At 47.6% G+C, this 9,019-nt stretch overlaps 1 long non-coding RNA gene across 1 annotated transcript; it reads right to left on the bottom strand.

Annotated features, from left to right (window-relative positions):
* Window positions 1-237: 237 nt before the first annotated feature.
* On the bottom strand, window positions 238-8,704 carry LOC140582278 (uncharacterized). Its single transcript, XR_011985206.1, has 3 exons — window positions 7,858-8,704; window positions 1,008-1,055; window positions 238-826 (listed from the first exon to the last, which is right to left on the bottom strand). It is a non-coding gene; the product is annotated as an uncharacterized lncRNA (long non-coding RNA).
* Between the last annotated feature and the right edge of the window lie 315 nt (window positions 8,705-9,019).

Genomic DNA, 9,019 nt, shown 5'->3' on the forward strand with positions numbered 1-9,019 from the left:
TACTGATTCTATATACTTATTAATAAATAATATATTTATATCACTATTATTTTTAAAAGAGTTGCTGATTTTGTAATACTGCTGCAGCATTCTCCACATGCTAATCACTGCCCCACATCGAATTGGCACTTTGATCAGCCACGAATCACTTCACTACCCCCTGTTGAATGTTGCATCGTATGTTGTTAGATATTTCGTAGTAGTAAGTACTTCATTATTAGGCTGCACAATATTGGAAAAGATGTATTTCTGCAATGAGTATTGCAGTATTTATTTAAATTGAAAATGCTTAAAACAAACCAATTTCTCACAAACACATCTATTCATGAGTGATTTAAACGGCAAGGATGAAAATGATTAGGATTACCTCTTATGATTAGCTCTTGCCAAAATAGGGCTTGTAAACTTTTGTGGTACTCAGAATTAACCCAAACAACTATGACTCTATAATCCTCTATAATCACTCTCACTGAGGGGGCCTGCACCAGAACGTGAGGCAGAGGGGTGGGATGAACTACGGCTGGGGCTGAAGATGGTTCTGGAGCTGGGCTAACTGGTGAGGCTACGCATGGGGATGAAGGAGGGGAGTCCATAAAAAGAGATGGAGAAGGAGGTAAAACAAAAGAGGATGGGACTGGTGAGGGAACTAAGAAGGAAGTTGATGATAAGGCTGGTGAGTAGGGCTCAGGGTGCGACGTTGTTGGGACTCGATGCAGGATGGTAGCGATCCCACATGGGTTGAATCGAAGGGGTTACTGGAGAATAGCAGCTTTTGTAAGTTCTTGGTATATGGCCCCCTTCCGTCCTTTAGGTTTCCTCCTTCGTCCTGATAAAAGAATGACGGTACAATTATGCAAAATAAAGTGTAAAAATACAAGAGTCAAATCAATTGATGGCTGTTAGTGACAGACAGACAGCACACTTGGCAGTCAGTACTGCACATTGAGAAAAATACTGCCGTCTCATTGTCTCATTGGAGACAGGAAACGAATGCTTGGGAGACTTACGCGCTGGTCTCGGATTGGGCTGCCTGCATTTCCGTAGGGGTACTTCACCTATAAAAACACAGCAGTCAGTGCACAGATTGCCTGATATGCAGAACAGCATTTACTATAGAGAATAGCAACGCTGGAAAGGTTCATGTGCACCAAGGCTAACAGCCCACTCAATCCAAATGCTGGCATCAGGAACTGACTATTCAATCAAATCATTTACTGTTGAGGGAATAATGAATAAAATAAAGGGAATGATTCTATAAGGCTGTAACTAATCAAAACAAGAACTGACTGGCGCGCCGGCAAGGCAAGGCTACCTAATCGGAACAGATAGGGGGGGCGACAGAGAATATCAGCGGCCCCTACTTATCTTTTAGCCTTCCAGAAGGCCAAGAACAGTACGAGCCGGCTGGAACCACACATGCGGTTGTCACGTACACGGAAGGTACCGAGAAAGGGGGGGAGATGCCCAAAGGGCTTTAAAAGGGATACAGCTGATACATATGGCAGAGCCTCCTCCTGTACATGCTGAATGTATGTCAGACGGCCGCTCCCGGATTGCAATCTGCCAGACAATAAACCGGTGATTTGCAACTTCTCCCCGTGTCAGCTGTGAATCTCTTCTCATCCACGGACCCGGTGGAGACGCCGTGCTCCAACAATTTGGGGGCTCGTCCGGGATCCCCAGGAGATTCGCAAGATTCGGCTAAGGGGTGACGCGGCCTACTTGGACACAGAGAACTGCGAGGCGCCGACTAGAAGAGGTAAGCAGAGCCTGTTACATCAAAATCTGCACATTGGATATGTCAAATTGAGCAGTTTGAAGTGTCCAGTGGCCCGTCGGTAAAGTAAGACGGAGGAGAGGTTGCACGCACTGTGTTTATACAATATATTGTGTTGTGTATGTGTTGTGTATGCATTGTGTCTAGGTATCGTGCGCAGAGAGATAGAACCTTAAGGAGCAGAGGGTATGGGACCCCGCAGGGAAATAGAATTTTAAGGAGCAGAGGGTACGGGACCCCGCAGGGAAATAGAATTTTAAGGAGCAGAGGGTACGGGACCCCGCAGGGAAATAGAATTTTAAGGAGCAGAGGGTACGGGACCCTGCAGGGAAATAGAATTTTAGGGAGCAGAGGGTACGGGACCCACACAGGGAAATAGAATTTTACGAGCGGTAGAAAAGCTGGGTGGGAGACCCAGGGAATTCAGGACCCCGAACTCTAGATTGGGAGGAGGGAATAAGGTCCCCCTCTCTAACTAAAAAAAAAAAAAAAAGAGAGAGAGGGTGAATCAAAGCACCAGCTTGGGTGCAGTTGTACTGGTTTGTGTGTGAGCAGCGTTGTGGGTTCCTCCTGTTCAGGGTGCTCGCCGCTCGCTCTGTGTTGGTTGAGCTTGCCCGTGGCTCTGCTGTCACTGCTTGCGGTCTTACAGTTTGTCAGAACCGAAGGGGAGTTCTCACAGAACACCCCCTTCCAAGTTGACATTGCTGGAGATCGGGGGGGGTTTCGGCTGGGAGCGGGCCTGTTTGACTGGGATTGAGCTTGTGGGACGTGCCCTGTTCAGGGGGGACACAACAGTAAGCTGCTTTGAATATAGTCTTATTATTTTAGAAGTTGTTGATTTATGTATTGGTGGTGTTTGTTAGTAGGACATTCGACTAGGATAAGGAGGTAGCTGATGCCGGGGAGCGTATGTGTGGGGCGGTTCGGAGCGCCGGATGTCGAGTAGAGGATAAACGTTCACTGGGAGAATTACTGTGGAAAACGGAGAGAGAGCATGCTAGGCAGAGGGATGAAGCAGCACGCCAGAGAGCGAGCGCTAATTTGATGCAGAAGTGGGGAAAGTAATTACGTCCGCAGTTTTGGGTCCTTGTTCAACAGATAAGTTGCAAGTAAAGATGTATAAAGCAGAAATAAGTACAAAGTAGAAGAGATCAAGTTAGCAGGGGTCGGGATAGAGCATTTGTGCATTTCCATAAAACGTCATTGACAGTAGTGGAAGTGCGGGTTGGTAAATTTAGAACTTAAAATCTTAATAATAAATCTTAAAATAATAATTAAATAATAATTAAATCTTAAAATAATGTATTTGAATAAAATATTGTGATTAATAGATTTTATGGATTATAGAGACTAAGTTTAGAGATAAAGGGTATTAAAGCACATCTTTGTGAGAAAAATAACAGTTTATAGACCAGAGGTTTTAGTATATGTGTGCCCGTAGATAATTGGGTGCAGTGTTAGGGATTTTAGTTAGGAGAGGAAATAAGTAGAAAATAAATAATAATAATAATAATAATAATAAATAATAATAAATAATTTAGAGCCACACATCAAGGTGAAGTAACTACTGTCAGGGAGAGAATTAAAAAAAAAAAAAAAAAAAGAATAGAGCACGGGTTGACTGTGAGGAACTCTGTTCATTTTTAGACAGGAAAACAGTTCAAGTGACAGTAGAGTGCAGAAAAGCATTAAAATGCAGGCCCTGGTAAAGGCAGCAGAAACACCAGTACAGCAGTTGGGGAGAGAGCACCCCCTGCTTAAAGCGAGGATAGAAAAGATGTGTAAAAAGTGGGGGAATAGAACAAAGGCCCTGGTAACTAAGTGGCCTAAAGGGGGCACATGGGATGTGGCAGTGTGTGAGGAGATGGAGACTCTGATAAAGTATCATAAGGCTAATAAGAACACAGAAAGGCGTAAAAAGAAAAGGAGTGAGGAACTGGAGGTACTGAGGTTATTTAAAGCAAAGGGAGAGGCCTGGAGAAGGGAGCAGAAAGCCATGAGAAAGGCACTAAATGAGAAGAAGGGGGGTGAGAAAGAAGAGATGAGGCAGGAAGAAATATGGCCACTGTCATATCAAAGTCAGTGTCCGTTAGTGGAAGCCCCCCCTCCTTCATACAAGGGTCAGTTTCCAGTAATAGAGGGGAAGGTAGAATTCAGAGGTGAGGTGACACAGAAGGATGAAGGAAGTAGGGAGCAGAAAGGAACGGCAAGTTGTTTAGATGGATACAGGGCAGTGAGTGCATTGCTGCGGCAGGCAGTGCAGGAAGTACTGCGAGGGAGTGAGAGAAGAACAGAAGGCCAGGCATGTGGGCCTGAGAAACAAGGGAGTGAGATAAAGGTGGGGTACGGAGCAAGTGGTAGTAATGCAGAAGGGCTGGTGCATCTGCTGGACACCCCTAACCCTCCATCTAAAGGATGGAGTCAGTTTCAGGAGAAGGAGACAGAAACAGAGAGTGAGGAAGGAGTAGAGGAGGATAATGCAGATCATAGAATAGTGAGAAGCAGGAGGGCTGTGAAGCCCCCCACCAGGGACACTCCGATGCTTCCGCTGAGGGTGAATGGAGCACAGACACAGTAGGTGCCGTGGGCAGGACAAGATCTGGAGGGCCTGATTCTCAGACTCCCAGTTCTGGCAGAAGGGGCCGGAAAATGGATAAAAGCATTTGAGGAGGAAACTATGGGTCGGCTCCTGGCGATGGGGGACATAAAGGCGGTTCTGGCTTGCGTTTTGGGGGTAGACGGAATGGAGAGACTGCTGCGAAGCAGTGGCCTGGCAGCGGCGACAGGGACTCCTGTGAATGATGCATGTCACTTTGACGGTTACCGTGCTAACTGCTGGCATCAGCTGCGACTAATGTTTCCTCCACGGCTGAGTGTGGTTGAAATGAAGGTGGAGCCCATCAAGGAGGGGGAGAGCCCAGCTGCCTATCTGCAAGCTCAAGAAAAGCGGTGGCGCACTGAGACGGAGCAGGACCTGCAGAATCCGGCATTCAGAGAGAGGAGGAGGACTTTGCTAAAGAGCGTGAGAGGGAACTGACAAAGAAATGGAATCAGATGCAGCTGGAGGAGCTGACCGCTAAAAAGAAAAAGTCCAGGCACCAGTGGTCTCTCCGGACCCAAGCCCCGGGGGCAGCCTGTGGACAGCCGACAGTCTCCTGTCGCTGGGGCCCCCCATGATACTAATTGGCCTCAGGTCCCTAATTGGAACAGAGTGAGTAGATACAATGGATGGGGGTTTCCTCAAAGGGCACCCATTTACCCACAAATTTGATGATCCCAGACTTTGGAGAGACTGGGGAACAGGCTGGTTCAGCTGGTGTGCTGGAGCTGTGATCAGCCAGGACACACCTGTATGTTCCAAAATCTTGTTTAGTGGAAGTTCAGATAGGTTACAAACATGTAAATATGCCCATACTAATATTAGAGCATATCCCAGTGAATTTGTCAGGCAGAGATGCTTTGTGTCAGCTGCAGATAGACATAAAATGTACAGAGGGGGGCGTAGAGGTGCTCAGTGGACAGTACAGCCTTCTGCGACAAAATTTGTTGTTCAATAGGGGACAGCATAGTTCATAAGGGATTGAAGATGTTACTGATGAAGTTGGGGAAATTCTAGAACAGTGGGGCCCATTTATACAGGAACAATATAGCAATAGGCTGAATTGGACATAGAACAAACATACTTGTTTGTTGCGATGGAGAGATTTCAGTGTGAGGGAATGTGGGCTGCTACTGAAGGTGAGTTGGTGAGAGTCAGTGGAGTGCAGAGTATGTAGGAGACTTGAGAGGTTTGTGGCTGTGGAGCATGATAGGAGGGCAGTGTGAAGGGAAATAAAGTGCAGAGGAATGTTGGCAGGAGACAAAGTGTGGAGGTTAGTTTATGATTTGTGTGCAGCGAAATAGTTAGTGGAGGATCAATCAGTGGGAGATCCCAGTCCTCACACCCTGCTAACAGATGTGCCACCCAGTGCAGAGTGGTTCACAGTTGTGGATTTGTAGATGGCATTTTTAAGTGTGTCCCTAACACAACAGTCACAGTGTTTGTTTGCGATCACCTATAGGGGTCAGCAGTTCATCCATGCGAGGATACTGCAAGGATGTGAACACATGCTTAGGGCAGATTTGGATGGATTGAATCACATTGCTACAGTATGTGGGTGATCTGCTCTGTGTTATATACACAGGCACTGAAGCCACCGTTGCTGAAGGTCTTAGCGAAAGGGGGGGTTGAGGTGCCCAAAGCTAAGCTGCAATACTGATAAGAACAGGCTGCATGCTTGGGGTGTGAGTTCAGCCACGGGAGGGGGCCTTATGAGGCCTGTGTGTGGACACAAAGGGGATGCTAAAGACTCTGATGGTCTGTTTCACGACTGTGATGGATTTTTGGTTGTGCCTTTGTCGTGTGGTTGACACCTTAATAATGCATGCGCATGGTCTTGACCATTGCGCAAGGAGGGAGTGCTATGAAAAGAAAAGAAAAAAAACAAGGTTTATGAGTTGAAGTTGTACATGGGGTGTCTAACTCAAATATGCAAAGTTATTTTCAAGCAGGAAGAGGGGAAAGCAAGACGGCAAGAGAAGAACAGACACAGGAGGTTTGCAGGCAGGGTATGCAGTGGTGGCCAGACAAGGCCAGGATTATGTAACCTTGAAGGCAGACAGACTGGGGGGAGCCCAGTCAGCCCAGAGAGCCGAGGTGATAGCGGTTATCGAGGCCCTGAAATTAGCAGAAGGGAAAGAAGTTACCATAGACTCAGACTCAGCATATGCTGTAGGCGCAGTGCATGTGGAACTCAGCCAATGGCTGAGGGCAGGATTCTTGACCGCGGGAAACAAGCCAATAAAACACGAAGCAGAAATGAGGGAATTGGCAAAGGCCTTGATGCTTCCCAAAAAAGTGGCGGTGGTCAAGTGCAAGGGACATGAAGGGTCAGGAACAATGGTAGCGAAAGGAAATCAGGCCGCAGATGAGGAAGCAAAGAGGGTCACAGGGTACGTGATGTCCAAACAGATGATCATGGTAGAGGAGGAAGTTCACCCAAATTACCGATTGACCCTGGAGAAAGCGTTGGGATTGAGACATGCGTTCGGAACTGTGTATCACCCGCAGTCCCAGGGAAAAGTGGAGCGAATGAACCAAACAATAAAACAAAAAGGCAGAAATCTGCGCGCAGACCAAAATGAATTGGGTTGACGCTTTACCACTGGCAATGATGTCAGTGAGGTGTTCCATAAACAGGGGGACCGGGTTCACCCCCTTTGAGCTCCAGACAGGCAGGCAGTTCCTAGGACCCCAGAAAGGGTTAACCTGGACCCCCAACGAGAAGGGGGAGCAAAATCCTAGAGCATATTATGATTGTTTGCAAGGTCTCGTTGCAGATTTCTCTAAACAGATCCAGGAGGCGAGACCAGAGAACCAGCCAGCCAAACCACACACGGCGGAGTGGGTCCTCCTGAAAGTCATCAAACGGAAGTGGTCAGAGCCCAGGTGGACGGGCCCCTTCCAGGTTACGGAGAGGACGTCACACGCGGTTCGTCTGAAAGGCAAACGTGACACGTGGTTTCACTGGAGCCAGTGCGCGGCTGCGGAGGACCCAGGGAGAACCACAGCAGAGATCCAGGAGGCCCTTAGGGAAGGAATCCAGGGCGTCAGTTCGGCTGAACTAGACGCAACTCAGGTCTCAACAGAAGGGGCAGAATAATCCCCTGACCTGAGCAACCAGAGCAGGGTAGTCCACCCCTGCTCCAACGACCAGAAAGAACAAAAGCACCTCATCCACCGCCAGACAACACTAGGACCAGGATGGAGATCAAGATAAAAAGGGGAATGTTGGGGGAAACAAGTGTGTTATGTGTGATGCTTAAAATGCTTAAAATGTTAATGATTAGTGGTTTGTGAGCCATGCCAGCCATGGACCCCGAAGGGGGGCTGCGCCTGTGGCGGGCTGGGAGTGGAATTTCCCTGAAGCTCAGGGTTTTTGCCCTCCTTCCTAGGCTGGATGGACAGATTGTGTGTGGAACTCTTTGGAGTCCTAAAGGGGGGAGTGTGCGCTATGTTTGGGGAAGAATGCTGTACTTACATTCCCAACAACACAGCACCAGACGGCTCAGTGACCAGGGCACTCGAGGGTCTCCGGACCGTCTCCAAAACGATGCATGCACACTCCAGGATCAATAACATCTGGGATGCTTGGCTGACCTCGGCGTTCGGACAGTGGAAAGGCTTAATGAGCTCGCTTTTATTATCCTTTGCTACTTTTGCTGCGATTTTAGTTACTTGCGGGTGTTGTTGTATTCCCTGCCTGCGCGCACTGTCAGTTCGTCTCATCACTACCGTGATAGAGAAGCGGGATAGCTCCTATGCGCAGATGATGCCTCTCCTGCCTGTTGGGCCGGAGAGGGGCAAAGGTCATTTGGACAGCTTTGAACTACACCTCCCCCGCCAATAGGGTGATCTCCTTGCGGAGACCAAAAGGGGGAATGCAAAATTTCATAAATAAGGGAAAATATTACTAATCAGCATAATCAGGGTGATCTCCTTGCGGAGATCAAAAGGGGGAATTGAGGGAATAATGAATAAAATAAAGGGAATGATTCTATAAGGCTGTAACTAATCAAAACAAGAACTGACTGGCGTGCCGGCAAGGCAAGGCTACCTAATCGGAACAGATAGGGGGGGCGACAGAGAATATCAGCGGCCCCTACTTATCTTTTAGCCTTCCAGAAGGCCAAGAACAGTACGAGCCGGCTGGAACCACACATGCGGTTGTCACGTACACGGAAGGTACCGAGAAAGGGGGGGAGATGCCCAAAGGGCTTTAAAAGGGATACAACTGATACATATGGCAGAGCCTCCTCCTGTACATGCTGAATGTATGTCAGACGGCCGCTCCCGGATTGCAATCTGCCAGACAATAAACCAGTGATTTGCAACTTCTCCCCGTGTCAGCTGTGAATCTCTTCTCATCCACGGACCCGGTGGAGACGCCGTGCTCCAACACTGTATATAAGTGAACTTTATTGTCATTCACACCATACAACAGTACAACAACGGAAGCATAGCTGAACAAAATTGCATACCTCCAGGCTCAATGTGCAGACATAAAAAGACAGGTGCACATAGTCAACATATGGATAACACAAAGAAAATTTCACTTCTTACACAGAAGTAATTAAGACTGTGTAAAACAGCATAAGGCAGCACAGGACAGACACTAAATATACAAACCAATATACATATAT

The sequence above is a fragment of the Paramormyrops kingsleyae genome, chromosome 24, assembly GCF_048594095.1.
Source record: "Paramormyrops kingsleyae isolate MSU_618 chromosome 24, PKINGS_0.4, whole genome shotgun sequence".
Classification (NCBI taxonomy): Eukaryota; Metazoa; Chordata; class Actinopteri; order Osteoglossiformes; family Mormyridae; genus Paramormyrops; species Paramormyrops kingsleyae.